Source organism: Equus caballus, chromosome 24 (genome assembly GCF_041296265.1).
Source record: "Equus caballus isolate H_3958 breed thoroughbred chromosome 24, TB-T2T, whole genome shotgun sequence".
NCBI classification, from domain to species: Eukaryota; Metazoa; Chordata; class Mammalia; order Perissodactyla; family Equidae; genus Equus; species Equus caballus.
This window is the reverse complement of record NC_091707.1, coordinates 14,966,381-14,979,495: the sequence shown is the minus strand read 5'-3', so window position 1 is coordinate 14,979,495 and position 13,115 is coordinate 14,966,381. Positions and strand designations below refer to the sequence as shown.

Here is a 13,115-nt window from a genome sequence, read left to right as displayed (position 1 = left end):
GCGCACTCCAGGCAGAGGGGACTGCACACACAAAACACAGAGACAAGAGGAGGAGGGCAAGTGGAAGGATGGAGCAAAGAAACGGATGCGCTTGAGCAGAAGGTAGATGGAGTTGAGTGCTCGCCAGGAGTTAGAGCTCTCAGGCCAGGAGGAGCACCTAAGAGTAAGGGAGGGTGGATAATGATGAGATTTATATTCTCATACAAGAAATATTTATTGAGAGCTTGCAATGAATAGAAAACCAACCTAGGTACTGGGGATATTGCAATGAAGACCAGCCTGGTCTATGGACCTCATCAAGTTACAGAATAATCCTTTTCTGTCCAAAACAGTAACCACTAAATACATATGCCTATTTAAAATCAAATTAACTAAAATTGAAACTTAGTTCCCTAGTCACGTTAGCCACATTTCAAGTGCTCAGTAGCCACACGTGGCTGTCATATAGGACGGTGCAGGAACAGAACGTTTGCATCACCAGAGAAAGTCCTACTGGACAACGCTAGTCTAATCACATGAGAGGACAGCTATGAGTCTTACATCTAATTTTTAATTTGTATGTGTCTGTCTCCCATTTACTCTTTTCGAAGTCATTTCTTGTGTTTTTCTTTTTGACACAGAAGAATCTGAGAATGGATTTGGTTGCACAACCGGGCCTCTGCATGACCACCTTCATTTGGCAACCAAATCGTAGTAGCAGTTGTCAAAAGGCCACGCTTGCACATTTCCCTTTGAAAATGCTTGTGGTCCTTTTATGTATCGGATGAGGGGAGCCGCGCACACCTGCCCTGGGAACCCGAGTTGCGGGATCTGCCTGCCTCGGTCTGTTTACCTTGTTCATTATGAACCTGTGTAGCTCAAGGCACTTCCTCCAAAAGCAAAAGAATATTCATGAAAGAAGCACAAACTGAACTCCTCACCTGGCACTCTATCATCTCCAGAGCTACAAAAATGAAAGTAAACAGCCACTAGCAACAGTAATCTCTGAAATCTGTCACGCAGTTTAAAACTGATGATTCTTTTTAAATTTTATATGATACTAAAGGAACTGGGATTTCCTCCGGGGAGTCATTTCTCTCTACTTTTTCTTCCACTTTCTCGCGAGAACCAATAAACAACAAAGTTTTTACTGATATTTTAGAATAAATCTATCATAAACATAAAAACTGAGCTATGTAATTAAATATTTTAATCAAAGCATTACTGTAGACTAATTTAAACCTCACAATTCCGAAGGATGTAGGACAAACCCTAATGGCTGTGGCATTCAAAAGCTGAGTTAACCCTAAAAGAGAAAGAAAACGCTATCTTTTTTTTAAGATTTTATTTTTTCCTTTTTCTCCCCAAAGCCCCCCGAAAACGCTATCTTTTTAAATAATAAAATATCAACTTTTGTCAACTGCAATCCCTGCTTCATAAGGTTAACTCAGTCAGCTTTACAAGATTTTAGTAGTCCTGATTTATAAGAAACTGGTGAACACTAGGAGACCAGTTCCCAAAGGCCCGAGCAGCTGCAGGAAGGACAGGCAAAGAGCAGAGAGATTGTATCATTTCCAGGGGAAAGAAGGTGTCACTGCGATCAACAGGCTTGCTTTTACAGAGCATATTCTTTGTTTTGTTTGTTTTTGTTTTTATTTTCACTTAGTGCCTGGTTAATTTGGCACCTTCAGGCAAAAGCGTATGGGATGTGCCCACTTTCCTCTCTGTCTAATTGCACAAGCCTAAGGAGGCGATGATGACCAAGCTCTTGGAGTTTTCCAGTTGATTGTAGAGAAGTGCATTGTACACCACAGCATATTCTCACAGCCCTGCCACCAGATGAAAGGAAGAGCACAAAAGCACCAGCAAAGCCAGGACTCCACTTTTCTTGTTCTAACATGCCATCAGATACGGCCGGGCACTCGGCTGAAGTAGGCATTCTGCTGCTCACGTTCGGCCAAGTTCAGCTGAGAATGTCTGAAATCAACAGGTGGCCTCGCTAATGGAACAGATTCACTCATTGTTTGTGTGTTTAATGAATCATTGAGTTACTGATCAGCAGTGAGCAATGGAAGCTGTTCAAACAGAACGGAAGCCCAGCCGTGAGGCGGTGCAGTGGCCACACTCCTTTGAATCAGCTCCGGTCCCACGGGGGTGTGGGGGGTGTGGGAGGTGTGGAGTTTACTCCCCACGGTTCTCAGAAAAGCTGATAGAGAGAAGAGGTTGTTATTTCTAGTTGGGTGATGAAAGTCGGCTCAGGGGACAGAGACCAAAGGGCCAAACGTAAAAAGGGGAGGAAGTGAAAACATCTGAATCAAAGGTTGGGGTAAGACGGGGAGACAGGCGTTGGCAGTGAACTGTGCAGTAACCTTCATCTTGCCCCCTGGTCCTGAGGAAGTAACCAAGTAGGGAAGGACCAAAATAAGTAAGAAAAAGCAAAGCTTAGGATTTGGATGCTGGTTTCCTCACAAAGAGTTCATGGGACAATGGGAATTCTCTGTCGTCTCAGGAGGCAAGGCTGACCCTTCTTGGCAGGATTCCCACACGTTGTACCAGGCCTTCCCTGGGAGTAGACTTTGACTGAAGGTAGACCAGAATTGTATTTCCTGGGCTGTGCTTTTCTTTTTTTCCCACAAATAAGACTTTTTATTTGTCACCATTAAACGTCTGAATTTTAAGCAGTCTTGGACTGGTGTCTCATATCCACTAGCTCATTCAACTTTATCACCTGTCTCATGTCCAGGAGCTTTTCCAGAACTGTTGCCTGTACCTTGAAGCTTCATGTGTTTTCCCAGTTCAAACTCGGGCTTCTTCAGCATTTTTGCTTTTCTAGTGAACACATCATAGTGAGGATAAACAGATTGGCAAGCCTTTTCTATGTCTTTCCCAATGCTGTCTGGAATCAATTCTGTCAAGTTGTTTGTCTGCTCCTCCTTGGCCATGATTTCCATCATCTTCTATCAGATTTGATGCACCTGTAGGTGCTGAGTGTAAGAGATCTTCCAAATCTGATTGTTGCTTTTTTTAGTAAAACCAACAGAGAAGAGATGAAGCAAAAAACAATTGGTAGTCTTAACATCAACCTTAGCTTCAGTAGTGGTCTGCCATTGTTTTTTGACCATGGAGCACATATTTTCATGGGTAAGATCCATGTCATGAAAGTTGGTCAGGCAGTTTTTCCCTCAATATCCTCAGTAATTAGCTTGGATTTTCTAAATGAAGCTTCATCGTTCTGCAGAGCGACAAGCCTCTCTTTAAAAACATGACCCTTGAGGCCATTAAATGCAATTTTGGTTCCTTGAGACTAGCATTTTTTTTTGTATTTCATATATTCAACATAGCTAGTGCTTTCACATCATACAAATCTTTCTTAGAAAATGGACCAACTACTTTCTTCTTGGCTCCCTTTTTGCCACCTTTTATGGGCTGTGTTTTTTTTAAAAGGTAGGGGACATATGAGAGATATGGCAGAGCGTGGCCTGGTGAGGAGAGCACTGTGCTATTGGTTAAGTAATGTGTATCTTAGTTTCAACTCTGCCACTGTCTCTGGAGCACCATTGGTCATGTACTCTCTACGGCAGAGACTAGCTAGCTATTCACCAAACCTGTTTCCTTTCCTCTTGGATACGCAGCTGAACCCAGTTGCCAGCCTTCTTTGTCAGATGTGTCCATATGACAAGCTCTGGCCAATGGAATGGGGACCAAAGTCAGGCACTTTCCAATCAAACCTGGATCATAATCCTTCTAGAGGATCCTCTTTTTCCCCTTGTCTCAGCTGAATATTGATACCTAGGGTAGCCCTGAAGATCACAGAGCCTCTGTCGGTCTTGGATCCCCTCACCCCCCAGGGTGGCCAAGCAGAATCTAGGACAGCTGGAGTGTAGGCTGAGCACCTCAGCTATAAGCAATCTCTCCATTTACCTTAGTGCACTGGACAAACATGAATTCCTTCCACATGTGCCACGAAAACTGGAAAGTAAGGAGGTGTCTCAATGGACTCTCAGGTTTCTTCCAGCCCCACCAGCTTTGATTCGAAGTTGTCGCCTTATTTATATTTTCATCCACCCTGGACAAAGACAAGGAGGATGCTCATCCTGTCTGTTCAAGGTCTCCTGGAGGAAGGAATGGGACGTTTCTCTATCACATTCTCCTTTAAGGACAGAGAGAAAAGGGGAAAATATAGAAAAGAGGGAAAATGGGAAGTCTGTCAGAGTCCACCAGTTAGTTAACGGGAGGGAATTGTGAGGAAGCATAAAGGGCAGTGATATGAAACCTGGGAAACTCAGACCAGAGAGTGAGGTGTCATTTGCCATTGCCTCGTGGCAGATCTTTGGGCTATAAATCTTGAATGAGGGTGAAAACAGTAACAACAAGCTTCAACTCTACCAGCATGTCTCTTGTTGGGGACTTGTGCTTAATCAAGCCAGCCCCAAATCCTTTTAGAACTGGAGATCTCAGCTATTCCAAAATGAATCTCCATTCATATCTCCTCTTCAATAAGGTCTTCTTTTCAACACAGAGGAGGATGTGAAAGCTGTTGCTCCCTTAGGCAATGTCATTGCTGTTTGAAAAACCAAGATATATGTACGCACACATGTTCTGTGTGTACATAACATACAATACAATTTTCTGATTCTGAATGTTTGTATGTGCAGTGGAATTGTGAACTCCTCCTAGACATAGAAGCTGTACCATATGTCCCTGTGGAGAGAATGTGTCCCAATCCTAAAATGAAGGGTTTGCATTTGGTCTGTGACATTGATCAAACTGAGTACTCACCATCGAGACAATGCGTAACTGATCTACAAAGATGTTTATAAGCCACCTTTTCATACAAGGTGGGCGAAGGATATTCCACATTTGTATGTCTTTTATCTTTGAAACATTTATATAGTGTTTATTATATAACAAACATTGCTCTAAATATTTGTACACACATTAATTTAATTCCTTATGAGGAAGATACTACTACCACCTCATTTTACAGGTAAAGAAAATGAGGAACAAAGATTAGATCATTTGCCCAAATTCACACAGCCAGATAGTGGCAGAGCTGGCATTCCCAGCCCTTCAGTCCAGTGCCACAGGCTGCGAGATCAGCAACTACACCATGCAGCCTGGGAGCTCTCATAAGGGACCAACACTCGCCCACGACTGCTCATACCCACACACTCGCCTGCGCTCCCTCAAAGCTCATCCTCTCATTTCTCCAGGTCCTACCCAAGCCTTACGGGGCAGTACCAAGAAGCCTGAAGTGCGATCCTGGCTTTGAAAATCCTTCATGGCAAGGATGGTAGCTGTACATAGGCTCTTGGTAAAAAAGAAATTTTTTTCCTGATAAAATTTAATTCTTTTTTTTTTTTTTCCTTTTTCTCCCCAAAGCCCCCCAGTACATAGTTGTATATCCTTCGTTGTGGGTCCTTCTAGTTGTGGCATGTGGGACGCTGCCCCAGCGTGGTTTGATGAGCAGTGCCATGTCCGCGCCCAGGATTCGAACCAACGAAACACTGGGCCACCTGCAGGGAAGCGCGCGAACTTAACCACTCGGCCACGGGGCCAGCCCCTAAAATTTAATTCTTAATGAGAAGAATTCAGATGTTCAAACTGTCCTTCTCTATGGAAAATAGAAACCGACTCTACAAGATTGACTTTGTTTCTGTGATTTTCTAGTTGTTGTAGAATATGAATTAAAAAGACAGTACAATTGTGGCATATTTTAAACTCAGAGTCCCACTTTTGCGTTCAGGAAGAGTTTAGTGGAAAGTGGCCAGGACTGTCGGTCAGAGGATCTTGTTTCCAGTCACAGCATTACCAAGGTTGGCTCGCAGAAATGGAGTGACAAAATTTCACCTCTCCAGGCTCTGTTTCCTCATTTTTGAAGTAAGAAGGGGAAAGTAGATGATCTCTAGGGTGTAATCCAATTCTAGGACCATTTTGAATTAGCTGTCCCCTAGCCCACAAGGCCCCTCCTCGTCTCCACCCTGGCAGACTTTCCACCCTCATTCCCCATCCTAGCCTCACGCAGCTCCAGCCACACGGGCCTTCCTGCTTTGTTCTAGAACACTCGGCTCCTTCCCAGTTAGGCCCTTTCCACTAGTAGGTCCCTCTACTGGGATGCTTTCCCTGCATCATCACCTGATTGGCTCTTTTCTGACATTCAAGTCACTAATTAACCTCTTCTGTCACCTCTTCAGTGAGCCTGTCCCCAACAACTCAGCCTGAGCTATTCCCTGACCACAGCACTAACTATTCCTCCATCACCCTGATTCACTATCACTGATCACCATCTGATATTTTCTTTTTTATTTATTTGCTTCTTTGTTTATAGTCTATCTCCTCTCATGGGGTTTAGACTGTCTGTCGTATCCGTCATTCTATCTCCAGTCCCCACATAAGAGCATAGTGGCCAAGTGAGCTCAGCAAATCTAGGGTTTGCAGTAGAGGCAGGAACAAACCCTAGCACCTAGAGGCGGTAAGCTTCCTGAGAGCCATGTCAGGTCACTTAGTGCTGCACGGCCGCTTTCTTATCCGAGTGAGTGGTTTCAGAGCGAATGTCAGGGTGGCTGTGCACAGACCAACGCCACGAGGGCAGGTTTGCGCATCCCTTCTCTCCTGCTGACCTTCCACCATCAGCGACAAGCCGTGAACCCTCAGTGATATCCGTTCAGTTACGTGACCTGCCCCACAAGCCAAAAATGGCATGGCTACCTGAGGAGACTAGCAGCTCACGGCTGAGGCCAGTATGCAGCTCCGCTTCTGCAGATTCTGGGCTTCAGGATCTGAGGGAGGGAGGCAAGACTAGAGGCCAGTGGTGCTTGGAGAGCCCCGATGCCGAACTCCAGGTAGTTCCCTGTGGCAGCAAGAAAGGTTTCAGGGGTACTGCAACATCCGCTTAGAGAATTAACTGAAGCTGACTCGACGCTGGCTGTTGCCCTGATGCAAGGGTTTTCCTTTCCCCCAACAGAAGAACCGGGTACCACACCAGACTATAAGGAACATTCTGTCCCCGGTCTCCGACCAGACAGAGAAAAGCCTCTGAGGCTTAAGGAAGCCATGTGGAGTTTCTGGGAGGGACAGCTGCGGAAGCTGCTCGTCCCAGCTTAAACGTGAGAAGTGGTGCTGACCTCTCAGAGGCCTCCTCAGAGTCAGAGGCAGGGTCCCCACCCAGGTGGATCACCTGGGACTGAAGTGGAATGAAGAGGAACAACACTGGTGAAGGCCCAGGGCAGCGTCAGAGTGTCACGGTCGGGATTTCAGAAGCAGGTAGACCCCGGGTGTGAGGAATCATCTTAGCTCACCCGCGACCCAGGGACAGAGTTTGCTTTATCATTTTCATGATTAATTGACTTTGACTTTTCCTCCTCCCCTCCAACCAGTTTCAGACTTTCCAGATCTGTCAAGAGACACCCCCGCACTCTGGGATCGCTCCGCTCGCTCCTCAGGCCCTCCTGCATCAAACATTTTGTCTAATGACAGCTCAGGACTAGTGCTTTTCTATCCTATCAAAAAGGTTACAGGTCAGAGACTCCAGCGCGTCCTTGTCCAGGATTTAGTCGAGTTCTTCCTTCAGCATTGCCAACACATCTTCGCTGAGGCGTCAGCACGTTGCTTCTCTTCAATCCACTGTGGAGAATCACAATGCGAATACCCGTGTTCTTTATGATCCTTGAAAACAGTGAAATCAGCCCTTAGCTTTCTCTTTTTCTCCACTAAATCTCATGAGAGCCCATGCTCCTACCATGGTAATCTATCTGGTAATTCTTTTCTGCACTTTAATTCTTTGCATCATTTTAAAAATGCACAAGTCAGAACTGCACACGCTGCTCTCATAAGGTCCTTGGCAAGTCTTGGAGCTCAAAAGGTTTCCTTCAAATTTGTGATGTAGAATTTCCATCCTTTTTGATCTGGAAGTGCACTGCTGACTCACACTCCACCTGCAGTTGGATCTCAGATCTCTTCCTGTTCCACGCGCTCACCCAGTTCTCTCCTAACAGGTGTGCCTGCATTCATTTCTGTTCCTGGTGCACTGATCTCCCAGCCTCACCCTCCTTCAGAGAGTTGGCTTCCTAAAGTGCCCAAGTTTACTTATCTTTGTTGTTCCATTATTGGAGGTCTCAGAAAACTCAGCCAGCTGAGAACAGATGCCCAGATCACAGATGCACATCTTGACAAAAGTAGGGCAACTACCAAGTACCGTGTTGTCTAGATACCTTTCTGCTTCTTTCTATCATACGAACTTGCCCCATTCTTTTCCCAACATTGTGAACTGCGTTCAATTTCTGTCCCCAGGTGTAATGCCCTCGTCCGACTCTAGCCTCTTGCAGATAACTGAATTCCCACATTTACCAACTTCACTTACAGTTCTTTTTCTTTTTCCTGGGAGGTTTTGATGGACTCAGACAGTAAAGACTGCCGGGGATAGGCACAGTTTACATGTGTAGTTTCAGCATAATTATTATAGTTTACTTTCACTCTCAAAAGTATCTTGGTTTATGGGGCTGGCCCCGTGGCCGAGTGGTTAAGTTCGTGTGCTCCACTGCAGGCAGCTCAGTGTTCCATTGGTTCGAATCCTGGGCGCGGACATGGCACTGCTCATCAAACCACGCTGAGGCGGCATCCCACATGCCACAACTAGAAGGACCCACAATGAAGAATATACAACTATATACCGCGGAGCTTTGGGGAGAAAAAGGAAAAAATAAAATCTTTAAAAAAAAAGGTATCTTGGTTTGGATGGTGAGTCACATGGTCACCCTACTGATAGGGCGGCTGACTCTCTGCTGTCCTTTCAGACTGACTCTGAACTGCCTCACACACCTTAGGGCACCTTCACTCTTCTGGAACTTCAGTTAGAGGCTGTACATTGTCCTCCCTCCAGGATTAGTTTTGGTGGTGCAGGAAATGAGTATCTGGCCTCCGGCAGGGGTGCTGTGGCACTGCCTAGGATTTTAGGGTGATCTCTCTAGCTATTAGGTCATGTGAGGATTAGATGTTGATTGCTCTGTACACATCACCAAGATGCAGTGTAGTGTAGCAATTAAAAACTGGAACGTTGGGGCCAGACTGCATAAGTTCAAATCCTGGCTCTGTCACTTTCATCTATATCATTCAATCGGGGAATATACATGTTCTTTATCAAGAGAGCTCTGAAACAGAGTATTTACACATGCACAGTCCCAGCAGTTACTAAGTTGTATTTGTGATCCAACAGTTGTGGATTTCCCATGTCACAAGATCTACTAATATGGACATGTCATGGGTGACTCTCCTCCAGGCTGGCTTGCTCATTTCCCTCTAATTCATTGGGCAGTAAGCTCGGCAAAATCTCTCCAGCACTGGAAGCTCCCCTCTACACGACAGATCCAAAAACCGTTCCCTTCTGGATGCTCAGTACAGGGTGAATGATGTCATTCGTTTATTCATTCGCAAAGCACACATTCTCTCAGGCACACAGAGCTAAGGGCTGTTGGAGATCTAAAGAAAATAATGTCCATGCCTAACCTCAAGTACTCAGTTATTGAGCTGGAGAAAATAGAAGTCTGCACACAAAAATTAAATGATCGAGCAACACATTGGACCCAGAAATATTACAAAGAAGTATAACGATTAAGTGTCAAATAAGTGAGATCTAACATAAGATCTACGGGGGTTCAAAAAAGAGACAGATTACCTAAGAATGAAGACACCATGGAAATCAAGACCTAGAATAAGAGAGAAGTGATGCATTTGGGGAGAAAAAGATATATGTTAGATATGCACTAAACTGAAGATTCAGAATAAATCTGGTATTTGGCATCAGCTTCAACCTTGGCTTGTAGAAGGCCAAATGGCTAAACGTCTAGTTCAGTATCATTTTTTAGTATCCTAGAATTTGTAAATGATCAGTGATCCAGTGACTGAGTGGTTTACAACCGTATCTACGAGCACAACGCCACTGGGAGATGACCAAAACACGACATTTGGATTGATTTATTTGAGAGAGTCGCCAACTTTTTATTTTGCTAAGTAAGTACATTAGGAAGGACAACACTTGCTATCATTTCGTAAAAGGATATTTAGACACCAAAACAGAAGAAATGATATAATCAGGCAATTTTAGTGTTTCAATATTAACTTTCAAGTATGGGTCAGTATTCTAAATATCATTAGAGTAAAGAAAAATTACCTTGTTTGTTTTATGTGCTAAAATACATAATATACAACTATGTACTAGGGGCTTTGAGGAGAAGAAAAAAAGATTGGCAACAGATGTTAGCTCAGGTGCCAATCTTTAGAACAAAAACAAGCGAACAAAATTAATCACTTTCTAATAGGTAACTATAAAATAATAGAGTTTGACAGCTAATACAAATGTTAAGAGAAAGTGCACATCCTAGATGAACCAGGAAGAATGTTACATGTTTTTCAAATTTTCAAAAATTTACATAATAAAACAAAACAAAATAATAGTGATTAGGTTTATTGTAATCCTAACATATATCTACATAGCTTATATATAAACAACTATATATAGTTGTTTGCTGCACTACTGAAAGAACTTTTTCTTAAATTATATTCTACTCTTCACAAAAAGTTAGTGATGTTATTAAATGTGCTTCCTGTGTATCTCCTACAGCAGATACTTAGATGAGCAAAAACTGCCAAAAATCTTATTTTTAGGTTTGACAGCATTTAGGATTAATGATGAATTCAACTAGGTTTCTGCTTTACCTGGTTCCTGAAGGATTTCTGGATCTCAGACAATGGTCACCACAGTGAATCTTATTGAGGAAATATTTACAGAACGGAAAAATCAGGAAAGAAAGGTGTCATGTAATTGTCATTGTCAATGCAACAAACATGAAGATGCCATGAATGATTTAGGAAAAACAAACATAGGATGTCTTGTGCAGAGAAAGTAGTTCTAGGAGAGAGAAATGTGACAGAGTAAGCAGCGGTCAGCAGAAACATAGCGAGCCACTTGATCAGTCTTCTTTAGCCACAGCTGAACTCCTTGATGCATAAGAGGTCTGAGAACTGCCAGGTCCTTATGCATGGTATACAAACAAGATGCAATAAATAGCAGCCAATACACGTGAAAAATAAAAAAGGCCCCTTGACAAAAGAATGTCTTAGCCTTTTACAGATAGCAGTGCCAACACAGCAAGACTCAACTGCCACCAAGGTCACCTGCAGGGAAGGAGTTTGTGTGCTCAAACCTGCTGGAGAAGTAGCAAATACAGAGGTGAGTGGAGAAGGCAACAATTCCTGCGTGGTACCTGCTCTAAAGATCCCCCACCGCTCCGCACCAGGGTGTGCCTCACGTGAGAACAGAAATGCAGAAGGAAATTCTGAAATAGTTTTGTTATCTGGAGATCCAGTTGCCTTGTCACATGAACACATTTCTATACCCAAATTTTAAGGACAATTTTTTTCTCAGAAGATTACATGAAGCAGCAAGAATGTGCAAAATACTAGAAACAAACAATGTAAATGAAAGTAAAAATCTTAAATTAGCTTTTGAAAATAGTCATAAAATAATTTCTTCAAATATTGTTTTCATTCAGTAATCGTTTATTGGGTACCTCTCTCTGCAGCACTGAATCTGGAACCACACTGCCTGGGTGCAAATCCCGGCTGCACCCAGTGACCAACTGTGTGAACTTAGGTTACTTGCTTAAAAGTCCCTCAGTTTCCTTATCTATAAAGTGGGATAAATCATAATTCCCACTTCATAAATGGGAAATCCATTAGCATTTTCTTTTTGAATTTATTATTTAAAGAACAAAATAAAAGCGAATATGCACATCCACTGAAGTGAAGTTTTCCATTAAATAGAAGAGAAATCAAATCCTTTGTCGTAAAGGCCATCCAGCTAAAACGGAATATTAGATTAATCAAACGATAATGGCAACTTGATTTTGTGTCTCATTTCGTTGCCTGTCGGACAGTGTGTTGAGCATTTAATGAGTTAATATTTGTAAAGCACTGGAAATAGTACCTGGCAGAAAATACACATGATGTAGAGTTTGTTAAACTAGAGTGTGCCTAGTACGTAACCATGCCTGGTACACAGCGCACAAGGTACTTTTTGTAAGGTTATTTCAAAAAAATTACATCATTAGCATCAGTCTAATCTCCAAGTCCAGGAGTTGAAGAGGACATAATTTATTATTCCAGTCAATTAGTTTTAGAGAAAGAAAAGCTTAATAATTTGGTGGCAACATAGATTAGCCAAAGAACATCTTGCTTCTTCATCGACCTGAAATAAGCGAACAGCGAATGCTGAATTAAATTAGACTGACTAGAAGAGAAACCAGTTAAGAAGACAGACCCACGTGGTGCCGTGAGTGCTAATGGAAGAACAAGTATAAAAAAAGGGGCACATGATAAGGTCCTGGAGTTCAGGAAAGTTGAGAACGATACAAGCTAAGAAAGGGGCAGTGGTTCAATGGATTAGGAGACCTGAAATTGGCCTTCAGAAGAAGAATTTCACATGGAAGGATTTTGCCCCGCCTTTGCCCAGCTGGCCCAGACCGAAACAGTGAAGACGCAGGTGGGAAACAGGAACAGATTTAGGAATCGGAGGGTACCATGAGGACACAGAGTGGCTTGCTGGGCCTGAGGTGGGAACACAGGGCATTCTTATCAGAAGGGCATTTGGGGAGAGTAAGATCCTGGAGGTGGCAGAGAGAAGAGGGCCAAGAATTAAGTCTTGAAAAATGTGCAAAGGGGCAGGAAGAAGAAAAACTAGTAAAGAAGATCCAGAGAGAGAATCATCAATCAATCGTTTTGCGTATGCAGTATCACGCACATGTGTTATCTTTACTACATTTCAGGGCCAATAACGGAGAATTCAAGGAAAACTGAGGCCAAGAAGTTATCATTGGATTTGTGCATTAGGAATTTGTTAGGAGCTGATGGCAGAGCAGACAGGTGGGATGCACAGAGCACATTGCTGGGTAAAGGGATGGCAGGGAAAGAGGCACAAAGAGCGGGGTTAGGATCATGGAGACTGGAGTTTGACACAAATGGGTTCAAATCCAGGCTGGGTCACTTATTTGTGTGATCTTGGACAAGTTATTCCATGTTAGCCAAGCTTCCTGTTTTTAAATGTAAAATGATAATGGTAATAGCACCTACTTCATAGGGTTATT

At 43.2% G+C, this 13,115-nt stretch overlaps 1 pseudogene; it reads right to left on the bottom strand.

Annotated features, from left to right (window-relative positions):
* Window positions 1–2,444: 2,444 nt before the first annotated feature.
* Window positions 2,445–3,936, bottom strand: LOC100055576 (small ribosomal subunit protein eS1 pseudogene; annotated as a pseudogene).
* Window positions 3,937–13,115: the final 9,179 nt, after the last annotated feature.